The sequence below is a fragment of the Schistocerca piceifrons genome, chromosome 4, assembly GCF_021461385.2.
Source record: "Schistocerca piceifrons isolate TAMUIC-IGC-003096 chromosome 4, iqSchPice1.1, whole genome shotgun sequence".
Lineage (NCBI taxonomy): Eukaryota > Metazoa > Arthropoda > Insecta > Orthoptera > Acrididae > Schistocerca > Schistocerca piceifrons.
This window is the reverse complement of record NC_060141.1, coordinates 198,698,177-198,716,748: the sequence shown is the minus strand read 5'-3', so window position 1 is coordinate 198,716,748 and position 18,572 is coordinate 198,698,177. Positions and strand designations below refer to the sequence as shown.

General features: G+C 43.8%; 1 pseudogene; it reads left to right on the top strand.

Annotated features, from left to right (window-relative positions):
* The first annotated feature begins 3,483 nt into the window (after positions 1-3,483).
* On the top strand, positions 3,484-3,601 carry LOC124796649 (annotated as a pseudogene).
* Positions 3,602-18,572: the final 14,971 nt, after the last annotated feature.

Here is an 18,572-nt window from a genome sequence, read left to right as displayed (position 1 = left end):
GTCACTCGTCCATATCGCCACCAGGTGCTGTTGAATGTCATGGCGGGCAGACGTCATAATGTTCAGTGTGTTGTCTGAAGCAACAGCTATATCTCCCACAGTGGCTGTCACTTCGTCCCGTACATCAGTGGACCACATCGAAGAACTTGTGCTTGCATCCACGGATAGTTTTCCGTGGAAATGAGCGTGAAATCTAGTGTTTAGATTTAAGTATTCCTCCCTCTAAGCGATGACTGAACTAACTGTCTTCGTTTACTTGGTATTAACGTGATTCAGGTATTCACATTCGAATAACACGCACATTTTATTTAAAAAATTATATTACTCTATGAATTCGGATTGTCTGCTAAATTGGTCAGTTGGGGACGTTTTCCTTGTTTTATAACAAATAATGATACTTGAGATGGGGTATGTCTTCTGGACCCTGAAAGGTCTTTGTACAAATCGCACTTTAATTCGCGTATTTCAGTACATGGTGAACTCCTGTAGCAATGTCGAGAAGCACATCGGACAGACATGAAGAGTTGTAATTTTCTCCATTTAAAATTCAATGTATGGTGAAATATCATACGGAGCCACGAAAGAATTTGTCTGCTGATTGCCAACTGGACACGTTGCTGCTTCTTGAAAATCTTTGAGCCTTTCCTTTCCGCGCGGAATGGCCGAGCGGTTAGATGCGCCATGTCACGGATTGCGCGGCCTCTCCCGTCGGAGGTTCGAATCCTCCCTTGGGCATGGTTGTGTGTGTTGTCCTTAGAGTAAGTTAGTTAAGTAGTGTTTAAGTCTAGGGACCGATGACCTCAGCAGTTTGGTCTCTTAGGAATTCACACACATGTGAATATTCACACCTTTTCTTGTGCTGCCACGTCGACGATGAGAACTTCATTTGTTGTTCGCACACTATTCTTGCTTCTAGCGCTCTTGGATGTGTTATTACTGTAAACGTTTCTTACGTCACTTTAATTTCCTCGCACCACTTCGTTATTACGAAGATTATTGCTTCGTGTGCTTTTTTTACAATTTTTTTATATTTTTTCCCTTTTTATGTCAGTAGGTGAGCTGGGTAAAGTTGCGCATGTTTTGGACACCACAGCTACTTCACCTCCCTGCTCTCATCACATTTTATGAGCTCTCAAAACTTCCCTAAACGCGAAATTATGGAGTGCTTAGTGTGTGTATTGTGTATTGAACAGGGAACTAGAAACGACAGAGAGGCTTCGTCCCGCCGTAGCTCGCAGAGGTTCACAACCCTACAACAGGCCACAGCAGTCCACGCATCCTACCCCCCACACTAAATCCAGGGTTATGATGCGGTTCGGCCCCCCAGTGGATCCTCAACTCCCCCCCCCCCCTCGACCCCCACTATCCCGACGAGTGTAACCCCAAATGCATGCCTACGTGGAGACAGTGTTAGAGCAGCAACCGCCGACATAGTGTAACGGAGGCGGAATAAGGGGAACCAGCCCGCATTCGCCGAGGCTGATGGAAAACCATTCGGGAAGCAGCTAGACAGGCGGGCCACTCCTTACACGCTTAGGTAATTTCGGTGGAAACGGTAAAGCATAAAAACAAAGGACATACATCGAAATAATCTCCATTGATTTCCCAAATCGCTTAAGTAAACGCTGTGTTTCGTTCACCAATCCGGTCGAGTGGCGTCGACGTGATACTAAACCTTAATCTTCGTTCCTTCCTGCCTTGATGTTAAGTGTCCTGAAAATACACTTCCCACTGTTACAAGTAATCTTTGAATTACTCTGACTTACGGCTCGCGCTTGCGTGCAGTACGTGGACTTCGGCGTCGCAGATTCACAGTGGGGCACGCGCTGTTGAAAATGGACGATTTATTGGAAGGATGGTTTCAAACAATTCGAGGATCTGACACGAATAGTGGACCTGCAGGAGATAACTCATTAATCAGGCCTCCAGCGCCCCGCCGGCAGCAGCGTACAGCGCTGGTGGTGGTAGGGTACACCGCGGCGCCGGGCCACTTTGTGACGTGATCTGAATGGCTGCCGGTGGACAGCGGTGGCTGCCGCGATGGAGACACGCGGGCGGACGCATGCACAAAGGGGCCGGGACGGCTGCACGGGCGCCGATCTGCGTCCGAATCAATCGGCGGCTGTGCAGTAAGCAGAGATCAATACGGCAATAAATAGCGGGATTACTGGCGGCGCCGTGGCCGCGCTAAATTACCTGCGGGGGTGGCGAGGGCGGCGGGGGCGGCAGCGCAGCTGCGGTGTCAGCCAGCAGGTAAGCCCGCAAATCCGCCTGCCGCACACGGCAGAGACGCGGGCCGCGCAAGGCCCTGTCTGCGTACGGCCCCCTGCTCCACTGGACACGTCACGTCGGCTGTTGATGTTCCGCCTGCGGCTGCTTTATTTCCAGGAGCGCAAGGTCATCGTTCATCTCATTACTGACGGAAGCACGACTGTGCAAATAAACGAATTACTTGATCACTGTTACGTCATAAGCTTGTAAATTTCTGGGAAGTACACAGAACTACAAGAAAAATTTTAAACCTACTAGGTGAATACAATAAGAAATGCAACAACCTTTTTCAGCCTATTTCGCCTCAAAAAAAAAAAAAAAATGCGGAATTTGTTGTGGGACATCCTGAATTATTCCCGCTTCAGTTACTACAGTTTCATGACGTTCTAGTAGTGGGGCCGCTATACGTAGACTTTAACGAATTGTGTTCGAAGGAGAGAGCTGTTTTCTGGCCGTAAATATGGGCGTCGCAGATATTCGTAGAGGCTTGCAGAATGTATACGGATCCTGCTATTATACAAAAGCGTGCTGAGTCATCGGGCGAGGCATCTGTAATCACCCCAACAATGTCACGCAACCTGAATGATCTCCCGCGTGCTGACCGGCCGCACACAGCTATGACTCTTGCAGTGCTGGAACGTGGGGAACTCTCATTCGAGGTGATCGGCGGATCACAATCAAACATCATACTTCTCAACTGGACGTCACTGTTGGTAGTTGCTGACGCATCGTCCATAGGTGGGGATACTTGAAGCTGTTTCGCAGCTGGGTTTCTTCCCGCCCGCAGAAGACCATAAAGAGAAACGAAGGGCCATCTGTGCGGAATTGCCTTGAGCGCTACGGCGCTGAACGTGACGATGTTTCATCGAATATCGTCACAGGCTTCATCACTTCGAGCTGAAACAAAACAGCATGAAGTTACGCTACACCACCCCTCCTACAAAGAAAAGGTTCAAAGCCGCACCTTAGCCGGTAAAATCATGACGACGGTCTTCTGGGACTCTGCAGGGGTTATTCTTATGTACTCCCTTATGGTGCAACGATCAACTCTGTACAGTATGATGCTAGCCTGAGGAAACTGAATAAACAAGTGTAGCGTGTTTGCCGCCACAGGAATGCAAACGAACACTCTCCTTCCCCATGACCTTCTCATGATAACTCACGGCCTCATACAAGTCTGCTCACAAAATTTCATTGGACTGTTCTTTCTCAGCCAACGGCCTTGCCGCAGCGGTAACACTGGTTCCCGTCAGATCACCGAAGTTAAGCACTGTTGGGCTGGGCTAGCACTTGGATGGGTGACCATCCGGTCTGCCGAGCGCTGTTGGCACGCGGGGTGCACTCAGCCCTTGTGAGGCAAACTGAGGAGCTACTTGATTGAAAAGTAGCGGCTCCGGTCTCGAAAACTGACATACGGCCGTGTGGGCGGTGTGCTGACCACATGCCCCTCCGTATCCGCATCAAGTGACGACTTTGAGCTGAGGATGACACGGCGGCCAGTCAATACTGTTGGACCTTCATGACCTGTTCGGGAGGAGTTTAGTTTTTAGTTTTTAGTTCTTTCTCATCCGCCTTATAGCCAGGATCTCCCACCTTCCATCTGCTTAACCCAATGAAGGGTGCACTCCGCGGAAAGCAGTACCTGGATGGCGTGGAGGTTATTGATGCAGCCATGAGGGTGGCTCCGACGTCGATCAGTAGAATGGTACCACACAGACATACACACCGCACAGAAGGGTTGCGTACGGAAGTCGCACTGAACAGAGATTATGTTGAAGATAAGGGTTTGTAGGCAAAAGATTGTGCGGAGCAATACGTCATACTGGACTCCCGAATGAAACCCATGTGATTTCAGAAAAAAAAATATTGCATTACTTACTGAACATCCCTTGCCATTTGCGTCTTCGGAAAGTGGACGTACAATTCTGACACGATTTCTCATTTGAGGGTGGAGTAGCAGTAAGAATAAACGATTTAATGAATTAAGTAACATGCGATATGTTGACAAGAACAGTGCCATCCAGGCTAGCCACCGTGTCTTCCTCTTCCAAATGCTGTTATTTGGATTTCATGTGGAGCGTTGCGGCGTCAACATACTGATCTCTCACCTGTTGGCGGGTTTCCAGACCATGTCATTCAAGTAGCTCCTCAATTAGCCTCTCGAGCCTGAGTGCTCTTCCTCGTAAGGTAATTACTTTGTAGTACCGAGAATTGAAAAAGGGTCATTTTGCAAAAACAGACATAATGTCTTATGGGACAACCGCAATCAGTGATTTTATAATGTTACTTAAAATCCGTCTTGATTGCAATTTTTTTTTTTTTATTATTCATATGACCGGTTTCGGTTCATGCAGAACCATCTTCAGATCTGTAAAAATAATTATACTAATTTACTATTTCACGAAAGCAAATCTTTTTCATCCTATCTTATCAACATCAAATGTACCAGAACGTATCTGATATTTAAGTTACAGGAGTAACCCGTCCAATTCAGCAACTTTCACATGCTACGTCACATAAAATTGGTTGGCAGACTGCACGTCATTTATATTAATTATAACACTATTACCGACAGGTGGCGTCTGGTACATTTGTTACATTCCATTTGCACATACTGTATTCAGTAGATCTTTTTTATATTAAAAATATTTAATTAAAATATGTACATGTCAAAGCTAAAATCTGTACTTGTCAGGATTAAAAAACAGTAAAATTATCATTTTTATACGATCTAACAGGCATAGGGCGATTTATATATCTATGGTGCTGGTGTGAACTTGTTTTCTTCTACGGTCTGCTTCCGTGGTTCCCGCCACTTTGGTGTTGTGCCGCGGTCTGCTCAGTCGTCTGCTGTCCATCGCCGCGGCAATGAATAATAAAAAAAAAAATTTGCAATCAAGACGGATTTTAAGTAACATTAGAAAAAGGGTCATCCGTACGGCATTCAGAGAAGAGGATTGTACTGCTAATGACGTGGATACTGGAAGTAGGAATGGGCTACATCATACACTGGCATATATTGTGAACGTTGTTTCTATATGTAATTATGATCAAGAGAAGATATTCTTACCTTGGGGTTAGTTATGGCTGGAACAAACAAACAAACAAACAAACACACACACACACACACACACACACACACACACACACACACACACACTCTACCGTTATCATCATTACGTCAATATTTCGTTTTCCACATCACCAAATTTGCACAGATCACTGCGCAAGATTAGGATGGACAGGTCTACAGACGTTTATCAGTCAGAACATTATAACCAAAGATATGCTGTCGATATAAACCCGCCGGCCGCGGTGGTCTCGCGGTTCTAGGCGCGCAGTCCGGAACCGCGCGACTGCTACGGTCGCAGGTTCGAATCCTGCCTCGGGCATGGATGTGTGTGATGTCCTTAGGTTTAAGTAGTTCTAAGTTCTAGGGGACTGATGACCACAGCTGTTAAGTCCCATAGTGCTCAGAGCCATTTGAACCATTTGATATAAACCCGTTCAGGTGATAGCAGCGTCAGCTGACGAGGAGCTACCGCTAGTCAGACATATGCACGGTACATGTGGTATCAGTGAGACTACTGTCCATGTGAGGAAGTGGAAGGCGCGCGATCTATCGGATTTTGATCGTGGGGAGATTGTGATGACCCGGAGGCTTGGCTAGAGCGCATGGGAAACTGCAAGACTTTTCGGGTATTCGAGAAGTGCTGTGGTGAGTATCTTCATCAAGTGGCGAAACTAACGTGAAACCGCGTCCAGACGTCAAGGGCTTGGGTTACCACCTCTCATTACAGATGTCGGACGTCGTAGACTGGGCAGACTGGTAAAACAGGACAGGCGGCGAACTGTGGTGGAACTAACATCAGACTTTAATGCTGGGCAGTGTACAAGTGTGTCTGAACACACAGTGCATCGAGCATTCCTAAGGATTGGCCTCCGCAGCCGACGACCTATGAATGTGCCAATGTGAACAGTATGACGTCGGAACTACGACTGATACGGGCGCGTGAACTACGACTGATGCGGGCGCGTGAACTACGGCTGAAATGGGCGCGTGACCATCGGCACTGGACGGTGGCGCAGTGGCAGAGCGTTGCATGGTCTGTTGAATCCCGATGCCTTCTCCATAATGCGGATGGGATAGCGCAAATCCGTATTCTTGCAGGGGAACAACTGTACTGCGTAACGGACACAAGCTGGTGGCGGCTCCATTATGCTCTGGGGAACATTGACATGGGCATCCATGGGTCCAGTGCAGCTGGTGCAAGGCACAATGACGGTCAAGGAGTATCGTTTATTAATTGCAAACCACATACATCTCTTCGTGACGGTCAGGTTTCCCGACAGCAGTGGCATTTTTCAAGAAGATGACACGCTGTGTCACAGAGCCAGGAGTGTGGTGGAGTGGTTCGAGAAGCACAGTGGCGAGTTCCAATTGATGTGGTACCCCCCCACCAGCTCACCAGATCTGAACCAGATTGAACACATCTGGAATGTGATTGAACCCGGTGTCAGAGCTCGTCGCCCCACTGTCCGGAATTTGCGGGAATTAGATGACTTGTGTGTGCAGATGCTGTGCAAACTCCCTCCAAAATTCTACCAAGGCCTCATTGCTTCAGTGCCATGACACGTGGCCGCCGTTATCCGTGTCAAATCAAAGGTGGACGTACCGATTACTGGGTAGCTGGTCAAATGTTGTGGCTGATTAGTTTTGTGTCAGACTTGCTTACACACTAAACAAATAGTGTTGTAAAATTGAGTTGATTGAGGGAGTGTGCAAGTAAGGTCGCCCCATGTTATGTCCCAAAAACTATAGTACATAAGTTGAAGACATCGGCTGTGAACAATGATAAGGCATAGTTGATGAGAAATAGAGTTACTGCATGTTAAACATGGCATGAGATGTGCTTTATTCATATTAGGTGATTGTTCCACCAAAAACCGAGAAGTATGTGATTACTTTGGAATAAAGTTGAAGCACTGATTTATCTGGAAAAAATTGCAATGTATGTACTCGAAATATCTGATTTATGAGATTTTATTGAAACTACACTGTTCAGTTTCTCAGAACAACCAACTTGTTCCTCACCATTGTTTAAGCCACGGTCTTCAGTTCATTAAGAGATTCATGTGTAAATCACACCACAATGTAGTAAATTAAAGTGATGAATCATAAATACACGGAAACGTTTACTTTTTTGTTGTTGTCATTCACAGATCAAAAACACTAATATAATTTCAGCGTCACTTTGATTTTGTATAGACACGACTCGCTAACTGTGCAACTGAGAGGGTTTAACGGCAGCATCTCGCCACTTGATGGATCAGAGTTACATTCCGGTCTATGTAGCTACGATGCTGTCGATCTCCTGGTGTCGTGCGGCTGGCTGCCTGGTGAACGCCGTAGGTGTTCGCCTACTGTTTCCTGCGGCTCTGAGGTGTTGCTCTCCGAAACTTAACTCTTCCTCCTCTCGCTGGTTAACAGCCAGCTGAGCCTCTCCTCGTAAGAGGTCTGCCTGATAACCGATGCGACGTTACGTACTGTACGGTCAGTGTCTGTTGAATACAGTGATTAGATCGCAGGGCAGCGTCAATATAATATTCGAAAAATGAGGTCATACAAAGGGTACACAATCGGGTACCTATTGTACGTTAACAAAAAGGTCATTCCACTTAGAATGGAAGATGAGAACGTCAAGAAATTTTTGCAGACACTGGCATGGAAATATGGATCCGATTCAAAGTCTGAAAACAGAATAGACAGTAGGGTAGCATACTTTCGGAAAGCAGAGATAGAGAATGCTGTATGCGAGGCATCATGCCAATCACTTCTTCTCTGGTAATATTGCGTCCTCCCTCCACTGATCGATCCCCGGGCTGTCTTTTCTTGTCAGTTTCATTCATTTGCCTCCACTCTGTCCACCAGGCCATGCAATTTCCCGCTGTATCGTCTTTGTAACTAGAAGGTTCAGTTTGCAATCTCACCCAATGAACAATCAACACTGAATAACCAAATCCATCAGCCTTCCTGCAGGGAGCAGAAATTTCCGCTTATTGAATAGAGAAGTTTGTGAAAGGCGGCTGGTGTGTAGTACTGGAACTACCGCACTGTTCTCTCACTGTTTCTTGTCGTAGACTGATGGGATCATAGTGGGTTCCACGTTGATTTTGCTGTGAAGTGCCCTAATGAATTACTTGGAATGCTTATCTGCATTCCTGAGTTCTCGAAGAGACTGCAACCCAACAACAAACCTATTTGTTTGTGGCGGAAATGCCTGTGTGCCTTCGCTCAAATGCCCCAGATGCTCGACTCTCGGAAGTACCCTCTGCTGTCAGCCAGCCTTTGAACGGGACAGCTCTGTTAGAGTAAAGCAAACACTTGCGTTCAGCTGTGTCTGTCTCGCTTTCGAGAAAGTGTCATTATGTTTAGGAGCGGACTGAGTGTATCTCGCTTGCTCTGAGGGTCTTACGGCAATTTGAATAGAAAATGTTACACAAAATCACTCAACGTATCAATGAAATGACATTAAATAAGAAAGTTATTAAAGTATCAATGGATTAGCAGAACATTGATAATATCATTGAATTTAAGGATTTATTTTTATTAGGTATCGCAGTAACAATCGCAGGGACACGAGATATTATCTGCTAATAAAGGGATATTATTTTAAATATGAAGAGTGTCAGGTAAACTCCGTCTTAATTTAATAGGTTTAATAATCTGGCGATGTTATAGTTGGCTATCCCTTTGGTGTATACGCAGAACTTAGAAAATATAAGTATTAATCAGCAGTTCACGTGAAACAAGTTTGCCTGTATGTGGTGGAGAGTTTAATTGATGTTTGAAGAAATAATACTTCTGTCCTGACGGTGAGACAGGTTTGAGCTGCACAGTTCACAAAGTGCGCGCAGTTGTGATTAGTTTGAAAGGCAAAAAATGAAATGAGCGTAGGGCATCGTTGGCCGGGAAGCCCCAATCGGGGAGTTCGGCTGCCAGGTGCAAGTCTTATTTCAGGCGACGCCACACTGGGCGACTTGCAAGCCGGTGACAATGAGGGAAACACAACACCCAGTCCCCGAGCGGAGAAAACCTTCAACCCGGTAGGGAATCGAACCCCTACCCGCTTGCATGGGAGGCGAGCACGTTACCGCCGAGCTAAGCAGACAGACAGTTTGCAGTGCAGATTCTAATTCATTAATCTGGCGTCAATGTGAAAAATCTTTCTCCTCCTCGAACGCAACCGTAGATGGTCTTCGTCACTGAGACAGTACGTACTATTTATCTTTTTATGTGTTAAAATTCACACTATTTTACAAACAATATAGAAAGATTATTGGTTAATGCCCAGTCTGCGATGAGGTTATTAGAAACGGAGTACAAGCACAGTTGGAAAAGGTTGGGTTGGAAATCAGTCATGTGTGTGTGTGTGTGTGTGTGTGTGTGTGAAATCTTATGGGACTTAAATGCTAAGGTCATCAGTCCCTAAGCTTACACACCACTTAACCTAAATTATCCTAAGGACAAACACACACACCCATGCCCGAGGGAGGACTCGAACATCTGCCGGGACCAGCCGCACAGTCCATGACTGCTGCGCCTTCAGACCGCTCGGCAAATCCCGAGCGGCGAAATCGGTCATGATCCTTCAAGCGAACTATCACGCAATTATCGTATAGCGATTTAGGGAAATCATGGAAATCGGGATGGTCATACAGGGATGTCAATCACCGTTTTCCCGAAAACGAGTCCAGTGGCTGTATAACTGCGCCACCTCCATCGGTCCTTTTCGTTTATCAAAACTTAAGTACTGGAGACGTAGATATTTTTATGAGTTTCAGTTTGCTGTAATACTAAAAATTAGTTCTTACAAAGGCTTTAAAAGGTATCTCACTAGCAGCTACTTCTCGATAGGGACATTTAATTGCTTGTTCCCTTAGACAAAGGATCATTCTTACGGAAAACGTATTTCAGTAAAGCGGTAGTTTTAAGTCTGAATTTAAAAACGTGATGCATAGCCGACTAAAAAAAATCCTGTAAGAAGAGACATTCGTGAAGTTTGTAACTCTTGTAGAAACAGTCCGAATGAATGCACATATACGCATGAAAGCAAACGAGATCTTGTATAGACTTGCATAAGGCGAGCGGAAAAAAGGTTCAGAGTTTAACTGTGTGTTAAAAACAGGTCACACGAACACATTTGGTTGAGGATGGGGAAGGAAACTGGCTGTAAACTGTCAAGGAATCATCCACGTATGCGCTCAAATAAATACAAATCATTACAGACTAACAGCAAGCGATGTTTTACAGTATAAACAAAATCAATTTCCATTACCCACTAATTGCATTACGTAAATCACCACATCTTTCACAAAAACTGTATAAGAAATTGTCACCATACAAGCCTTTCTCTCTCCCAGGCGACTGCATAGTCTGGTAGGTCCGACCTCGTGATTTCGAAGACCCGCCGGAAGACACAGAACGCTATGACGGCGACTGGGCGGCGCTGCTACAACTGCGAGCGCTGGTACCGCCGCTGCAACAGTGGAAGCAGGGCCACGCGCACCTTACAGGCCTACAAGAGCTCTCGGCTACCTTTTGACGCCTGTAGCGCAGCATTTGGCTCTTCAGTTGTACCTAACTGGTCTCCAGGCTCAGATCTAGGGAGGGCGCAAACCAGGGTATCTGCCCTTGGCGGCAATTTCAGGGGCTCCCAATTCATATTCTTGAAGAAAAATACCTTGTTTCGCAAAGAGCCTAGTATCCAGAGCATGAAGTTCTGCCAATTATTCGTATGACTTCGAAACGCATCCCAGCTGGTTTTTGTACATTTCTGAACACATTCTAATTTGATTTGTGAACGTATTGTAAGTTGATTTTTGAATGCGTACATTGTGTATGTTATGTCTCTGCCAGGGAAACTCCGTCGCATTTAGAACAAAAAAACTTTCCCGCAGACAGAAGGGACAGGGCTATAAAAGCTGAACCGAAAAAATGGGAACGGATGGATGCCAGTCGCTGTTTGTTTATGTGGTTGATTAGGTGTGCGAATTAGCGGTATCCATACATTCAGACACCCAGAGAGGAAATAGAGGACTAACAGGAGTAACAGTTAAGGAAGATTACATACCCAAGAAAATGAAAATTTGACAGCAAATTTTTTCCACATCGCTACACTACCAGTTGTAGCCCCAGTTAGCTGCAGCTTAAATTCTATTCTCGGAATAGCGCGGAAAACGCGTTGTACTAACGCGTAATAACACCTAACCGGAGACTAAACGCGGGATAACTGAACCGGTGATTCTGGCAGGGTAAGTGGAGTTAACCGAAAAATACGTTTTGTCTATGGCAGGAATAGTTCCAGAATTAATAATGACAAGGTTGTTTGTTACTACTTTTCGATCTCATGCTTGAGAAACTGGAGCTTATGAATGAAATGTCAAACTACTTCCTAACACAAAACTGTTTTCCTGTAGATGGCGTAATACGCATTTGATGTTGGTACTTCGTGAACTATGTTTTGTCGTGTTACTTATGTAAATGCAGTACATAAAACGACTATTTGTGCCAAACCAGACTCGTTTACTTGGCGTATACTACAACTGCTCCGATATTAGAAACGCCTATTTCGTTTTATCTAGCAGACAGTGACAAAATGGATGAATCAAAACGAGAAACCGCACCAGTCTTGGGTGCTATTCTTTTTGATAGCTTTTTCAGTATTAGGCAACGACAGTTTGATGTTTCAAGTAGCAAAACGTTTGACGAACTTTGATGAGGTAAGATTCTTTCTCAGAAAGGAAAGCACGCTGTGTAAAGCTATAGCAAGATTAGAGAGGAAAAAATGCTGCGACCTTGTGTCTTGTCTTTACAGGTTTTATGTCACACAGAAGAGAAAGCTGTTTTTACTAACATGCAATACAGAGTGCAAATTTTCTGAAGAGTTCTTATTCTCTCGGTCGCAGATAACCCCACCCAGTATTAATTGTGAGCTGTTTTAAGGTGGGGGGGGGGGGGAGGGAGGATAGGATATCAAACTGGCCGACTGGATCCGGAAGAGGCATCACAGGACATCTTAATTTATACTGTTCTGAATACAGGTTTGATGTCCTCCATTACAAAATATACACAATTGAATTCCAGAGAAAGAAATACAGTGGTGTGCGATAGAAGAATGCTGAGTGAAGAGCTGCTGCACATCGCCACGCTTAACACCGAATAACGTGTCTTGCATTTCCTCCAACATGTTAAGTTTTGTATATCCAACTCTTCAGAAAGATGTGTTCTACAAAATGAACATATTTTTGAGAAACCGATTTTTTAATTTTTCACTTCCTACCTCAAACGCTAGCGCGGTGTGTGTGTGTGGGCGGTGGGGGGGGGGGGGGGGGGGGCAGGAGGTGAACTATCAAGTTTTTGCCCTTATTCGAAAATCTCGTAGATCCACGGCTGCTGCTTTCGCGTATTGCTCTCACTACCCATCGTTGTTAGGCATCAATATTTGTTACTCCTTCGGTTGCCGATTTGGATTGTTTGTTATTATACCTTGCCGCCTCCGTTGTCTGTCTTTCTCTTGTTATTACGCTCCTATTCACGCTTGGTAACTCGCTGTTAAGCGCCCTTGGCCGCTTGACCAGTATTGCTGGTTTTTGAGTCTTTGCCGTCGCTCTTAGACTCCCGTCACCACAACTGTCGCTGGGGTAAAAGACTAGCAGCATCCTACGGATGCGAATCTCGTGTAACTGAACTGTGGCAGCAGCCGTAACAGCGTTCCAGTAGCTGCACCACCATCAGCTGCAACACCAACAGCTGCAACACGAACAGCACCAAAATGAGTTCCTCCGTCAAGAAATTCAGCTGTTGAAGGACCAACTGCAGGTTCAGGGGACCCATACAAGTTGTTCTCTCTTTCCAGGAGTACAGTCACCCACTTACTTTTTCGCCTTTTTACGTCGCCAAAGAGGAATACAAGATGTATTTGCAGCCTTTCGGCCCACAGATGATGCTCTGCAACGATCGCCCCTTCTTTCTTGGGCTATACCAGAGACGCTTTTTCTTGCTGAAGAAGTTGGCTCCCATGTCGAATCCAATCACACTTGCAACGTGCTATTTGCGTCCAATAATACGACAGGAAGCAGCAGGCCCGTAATTACCAAACATACACAGCTTGTGTTAAAAATGATTATTAGCTTTCACAGTTTAAATACAATGAAATCGATCAATTTAACAAGCACAATAAAAGTTTTTCTTAAACCCCTGTTTTAATCTGCATAGCAAATTAAGAGTCCAGGGAAAGTAAGAATGAGAGTCCAGTAAACAAAGTTTTGAGAAAACAGCTGTTTTAATTTTGAAACGAAGTAACTAAACCCTAATCAAAAAACAATTTTTATGATGTTGTTGTTGTTGTTGTGGTCTTCAGTCCTGAGACTGGTTTGACGCAGCTCTCCATGCTACTCTATCCTGTGCAAGCTTCTTCATCTCCCAGTACCTACTGCAACCTACATCCCTCTGAATCTGCTTGGTGTATTCATCTCTTGGTCTTCTTCTAAGATTTTTACACTCCACGCTGACCTCTAATGCTAAATTGGTGATCCCTTGATGCCTCAGAACATGTCCTACCAATCGATCCCTTCTTCTAGTCAAGTTGTGCCACAAACTTCTCCTCTCCCCAATCCTATTCAATACCTCCTCATTAGTTACGACTTCCTGACACTTAAATCAATACTCGATGTTAACAAATTTCTCTTCTTCAGAAACGCTTTCCTTGCCATTGCCAGTCTACATTTTATATCCTCTCTACTTCGACCATCATCAGTTATTTTGCTTCCCAAATAGTAAAACTCCTTTACCACTTTAAGTGTCTCATTTCCTAACCTAATACCCTCAGCATCTCCCGACTTAATTCGACTACAATCCATTACCCTCGTTTTGCTTTTGTTGATGTTCATCGTATACCCTCCTTTCAAGACGCTATCCATTCCGTTCAACTGCTCTTCCAAGTCCTTTGCTGTCTCTGACAGAATTACAATGTCATCGGTGAACCTCAAGGTTTTTATTTCTTCTCCATGGATTTTAATACCTACTCCGAATTTTTCTTTTGTTTCCTTCACTGCTTGCTCAGTATACAGATTGAATAACATCGGGGAGAGGCTAAAACCCTGTCTCACTCCCTTCCCAACCACTGCTTCCCTTTCATGCCCCTCAACTCTTGTAACTGCCATTTGGTTTCTGTACAAATTGTAAATAGCCTTTCATTCCCTGTATTTGACCCCTGCCACCTTCAGAATCTGAAAGAGAGTATTCCAGTCAACATTGTCAAAAGTTTTCTCTAAGTCTACAAATGCTAGAAACGTAGGTCTGCATTTCCTTAATCTAGCTTCCAAGATAAGTCGTAGGGTCAGTATTGCCTCACGTGTTCCAACATTTCTACGGAATCCAAACTGATCTTCCCCGAGGTCGGCTTCTACCAGTTTTTCCATTCGTCTGTAAAGAATTCGCGTTAGTATTTTGCAGCCGTGACTTATTAAACTGATAATTCGGTAATTTTCACATCTGTCAACACCTGCTTTCTTTGGGATTTGAATTGTTATATTCTTCTTGAAGTCTGAGGGTATTTCGCCTGTCTCATACATCTTCCTCACCAGATGGTAGAGTTTTGCCAGGACTGGCTCTCCCAAGGCCGTCAGTAGTTCTAATGGAATGTCGTCTACTCCCGGGGCCTTGTTTCGACTTAGGTCTTTCAGTGCTCTGTCAAACTTTCACGCAGTATGATAACTCCCATTTCATCTTCATCTACATCCTCTTCCATTTCCATAATATTGTCCTCAAATACATTGCCTTTGTATAGACCCTCTATTTACTCCTTCCACCTTTCTGCTTTCCCTTCTTTGCTTAGAACTGGGTTTCCATCTGAGCTCTTGATATTGATACAAGTGGTTCTCTTTTCTCCAAAGGTCTCTTTAATTTTCCTGTAGGCAGTATCTATCTTACCCCTAGTGAGATAAGCCTCTACAGCCTTACATTTGTCCTCTAGCCATCCCTGCTTAGCCATTTTGCACCTCCTGTCGATCTCATTTTTGAGACGTTTGTATTCCTTTTTGCCTGCTTCATTTACTGCATTTTTATATTTTCTCCTTTCATCAATAAAATTCAATATTTCTTCTGTTACCCAAGGATTTCTACTAGCCCTCGTCTTTTTACCTACCTGACCCTCTGCTGCCTTCACTACTCCATCCCTCAAAGCTACCCATTCTTCTTTTACTTATAATGTTACACTGATAAATAACATATGTGGTTCATTTTTGTTATATAGATAGACTTTTTGCATTAGTGTAGTATATAAAAATAACATAATTGATTCATGTCACAAAAATGTAGGCAAAAAAAGATGACTGTCCATTCATTTGTAAGGAAATCCATGAATATATTTTTTGTGTGGTAGTTTTTGAAACGCTTAAATGTCATTTGATATAAATTGGCCTACATCATCTCCTGAAACTGATACTAGGCTTCTTAAATACACAGCACACTTCACAAATGTGGTAGTGACCCACAAAAGTTTTGGGCTTTGACACAAAATTTTTCAGAGGCTGAAGTTCATCAAACTTCGCTTTTGGAACAAGTATAGGTCCATCATATGCTAGATCAAGAAGGTAAAAGCAGCCGTCAGGTAGAAATAAGATTTTCCTCTTTGTTCTGGTGACAACACTTTCATCATCCTTGCCAGAGTAGATTTGCCGATGTAAGATCATTCTAGGAGGGTGACGGACGATCTTTAGTTTCCTCACTGGGCGTGTTATAAAAGGACATTGTTTTACATACAGTGCGGAAAGAAAGGTGGTCCACGATCTGAATATTTCTTGATTGTTACAAGAAATCACTTTAAATGGTCTTTGTTTGTTTCTCGAGCTTCGGAGAACTTCGTTCCACTCAGATGCAAGTTCCACCACAGACTTATAGTTAACCAAACCCATGTTTTTAGCGCATTCTTAATACTAGTTTCCTCTTTTTGGAAAAACCATTTGTATTGTATCTAATCGTTTGGTGTTACGGACAATGTAGCCTAGCATCCTAAGCACAGTAGTTCTTGTTTTGATCACTACACAGGACACAAAAATTTTTAATTTCCTTTACTTCAGAGTCAAGATGATGAAAAATGAAATCCCACAACATGGAACAAAACACCTCTCCTTTTTTGCCGGAGTCTGGGGATACGTGAAGAAAATAGCTTCAGAATCTGATAATTGGTGTATGGTAGACATTTAGAATGATAGTTGCCGTCGATAGTAACCGTGTTTGTACTGGAGTACTAGTAGTAGTAGTAGTATTAGCAGTAGTAGGCAGGCTTAGTTTCGAATGAACAGATTCTATTTTCATAGTAAATTCATCACAGGTGCTACAGGTGTCACACCTTGGATAGGCAAAGGTCAAATTAAATTAGGTGTTGAATATATCTCTGGAAAAGTACAGTGATATTTTATTGTCTGGAAAAGCCTTTTTGTAGAGAGACAACATTTTACTCACGTCAAGTTCCTCTGGTAAGTAGCGTTTTTGAGACTTAGCTAAACCATAGTGCGACTTTCTGCTTTTAAAGGACTGAATCTGTTCATTTACAGAATTTACATCATCAGGAAGCTTATTAGCCCTGCAGCTGAGTTTTCCTCGCATATCCAATGTTGTTGAACCTATTTTAAGGCCGTTGTAGTGCCATGAAGTGATAAAAGTGATTTGTAACATACAGGGATTTCACAAACCTGTTCATTCCTTATTTACTTTCACGTTATAAGAATATAAATATCTGTGAAAGTCAGCCTCAGGTTCTGGTTTCCTACGCCGATCACGGGTGACACGAGAGCACTGTATTAATCCACAAAGAAATATCGACTGTTTTTCATGTGATTCAACCTGATTAAACTTTCTTCACTTGCACTTACGTATTTAAAACACTTGCGCTTGCAGTCTGGTCCTGTTTCATGGCTACTTAACCTCAACGTTTTCATTACATCTCGCAGGCGGCCAAAGGATTACATTTTCGTTGAATTATTGTCAAAGGTTGTGTTCTCTTTATTTTTACGCGTTTTCATTAATTAGTTAGAGACCAAACAAGGCACAACAACCAATAAACCAACACTGGGGTAACACGCTTCAACGGTTAATAGAACAGTAAACCACCATCAATTGGGTGAACTGAAAGCAGAGCACGCTGCAGTCAGCACAACCAAGTGGACCCTTATCCTTGTAGCTCACATACAATGGCGCCCTCATCTTTCGTGCCTGAATTACATATTTTTGTTGGCTGTGTGTCCACAGACTTCATCATTTTGAGCCTTCTGGGAGTAGTTCGTATAAATTCTGTAGGGGTTAAACTAAACAAATTCACTGAAAGCTCATTTTTCATAATAAGTTGACCTTCGTCCTTTTTCCCAGGACTATTCAAATGCGGAAAACATTAAGAAAATTTCTGTTGGTGTAAATGTTTAACACAATCAGAACTTTCCAAACTCTGAAACCGCAAGACTATCCTGTACAATGACTGCTCATTTGTAATATAAAGTCATACCAAGGTATAACATGAAGTCATAACATAATGCACGTAAGTAATAATAAGGCAACTGTTAAAACTTGAACGCTTGGCAATGAAGACACCGGGCACACATACTTCTGACTAAGGCGTAAGCCAGTCGATGACAGTACAGGTAGGCACTAATTAAATAACAAGCAATTAATAAAAAAACAGCACCTCGGTATCCAAAGATTCCCTGAGAACATACGCACATGAAACCCTCCTTTGTAAGAATCAAACTTCACAATCAGCACACAAGGTACAAATATGATCAAAATGGCTGATAAGGGGTACAGAATTAATAAGGCGGAGCCCCCAGCGATTTGATCTGGCACTGATAACAGAATGGCCCAGTTTTACAAGTTTATATTCATATTTCGAGCGTAAGGTGCATCCGCCAAGGTGGCGGAGGGACGAGCTACGAAGCTTAACGACCTGACAGAGTCAGGATCAAAGAGAACAGCAATACTCAGCTTAAGAATTAGATCGAGACAGAAAGCCGGGAACTTGAAACCCGGTCTAACGAAACAGTCCCACTGGCAACGGCCAGGTCGTCAAGCCCCGGTGCCACGCCCCACCGCACCGGAGGAAATACACTATTGCCCTGCGTCCAACTGAAACATAAATCAACTTCAACAGAATACTTGCAATTGCACATTCAAATTATGTGAAAGAATAGAACATAGCATTGAAACAGAGAGGCTCGTAAAAATTCTTTTCTTTTAAACTCAACCC